Source organism: Tupaia chinensis, unplaced genomic scaffold (assembly GCF_000334495.1).
Source record: "Tupaia chinensis unplaced genomic scaffold, TupChi_1.0 Scaffold146261_1, whole genome shotgun sequence".
Taxonomy (NCBI): Eukaryota; Metazoa; Chordata; class Mammalia; order Scandentia; family Tupaiidae; genus Tupaia; species Tupaia belangeri.
Window position 1 is genome coordinate 4,353 of NW_006206117.1, and position 1,936 is coordinate 6,288.

Consider the following 1,936-nt stretch of genomic DNA (forward strand, 5'->3'; position numbering starts at 1 on the left):
TGTTAGGGATTAATGCAATTAGCAATTTAATCATAAATAAGTATTATCAGGCAATACTTATTTATGGTTTTGAAAATACCAGAGCTCTTAAAATTATGCTAAATCTACTCTGCCTATGCTATATAAATGGAACAATAAAGCCTAGATGATAGTACATTTGTTTATAGCATAGCTTACTGAATATTTTGAGTTCACTGTTAAGAACTGCTGTTCACACACACACAAAAAAAAGAGATTTTCAAAATATGACTTCTCATCTACAATAGACCTGGCCACTCAAGAGGTCTGAGAAGTACAAGGGGATTAATGTTTTCATGTGTGCTAATACAGCATGTATTTTGTAGACAATGGATAAAGAAGTAATTTCAATTTTTAAATCTTGCCCTTTAAGAAATACATTTTGGGGACCAGCAGTTAGCGTAATGGCTATGTCGTTGGACTCCCATGTAGCCTACCATGGTTCGAGTCCTGGACCTGGTGCCTTAAAACTCACGTTGGGCATGTGTGCATGTGGTGTGCCCAAGATCCCGAGAGAATGGAGGAGAAGGGATTGTGGTGTGGCATCCCCACTGGGAGGTGATTTCTCGCTTTCTCTCTTTGTCTCTCTCTGTCTTTCTGGCGAGCACATGCTCCCTATAGCAAAAACCTCTCTGATAAAAAGAAAAGAAGAAATACATTTTGTAAGTCTATAGCTATTACAGATAGTGATTCTTCTGTTGGCTAGGGGCAAAGAAACTTGAAAACTTTCTGGAAAGGATTTCCATTTTAAAGTTATTATAAATCTTTATGATTCATGGGAGGAAGTCAAAATACCAACATTAACAGAAGTTTGAGGAAGTTGATTCCAGCCCTCATGGGTTCAAAACTTCAGTGGAGGAAGTGACTGCAGATGTGGAAAGAGCAAGAGAGCTAGAATTAGAATTGGAGTCTGAAGATATGACTGAATTGCAGTAGTCTCAGGATAAAACTTTAATGTATGAAGAGTTGCTTGTTAGATAAGCAAAAAAAGTGGTTTATTGAAGTGGAATCTACTCCTGGTGGAAATGCTGTGAACATTGTTGACATGATAATAAATAATTCGGAATATCATATAAATTTAATTGATAAAATACCAGTGTGCTCTGAGAAGATTGACTCCAATTTGGAAAGAAGGTCTATAATGGGTAAAATGCTATTGAACATTATCTCATATTACATGGAGCTCTTTCATGAAAGAAAATGTCAATCAATGCTGCAAACTACATTTTTTTAAAAGAAATTGTCACATCCCATCTTTAGCATCCACCGTTATTATTATTGATTATTATCTTACACATTTAATCACTATACATCACTTCACTTGTAAGTTGAATTTCCCAGCGTGAGTGGAGAATGTGGGCAGCCTTGTCTTGTACCAGTTTTGAGTGGAAAAGCTTTCAGCTTGTCTCCATTCAGTATAATGTTAGCAATAGGTTTTTCATAGATGACTTTTATTATTCTGAGAAATGATCCTTCTATGCTGATTTGGCTGAGAGTCTTAATCATAGAGCAATGCTGTATTTTGTCAAATGCATTTTCTGAATCAATTGAAATGACCATATGGTTTTTATCTTTCTTTCTGTTAATATGATGTATTACATTTATGGTTTTGCGTGTGTTGAACAACCTTGCATCCTTGGAATAAAGCCTACCTAGTCGTGATGAATAATCTTTTTTATATGTTGTTGGATACGATTATGGTTAGCAAGTATCTTGTTGAGAATTTTTGCATCTATATTCATCAGAGATATAGGTCTATAGTTTTCCCTTTTTGTCATATCCTTAACTGTTTTGGGATGAGGGTAATGGAGGCTTCATAGAATGAGTTTGTAAGGGTTCCTTCCTTTTGGCTCTCTGAAATCAGTGTGAGTAAGATGGGGTTATCTGTTCTTTGAAAGTTTTGTAAAACTCAGCAGTG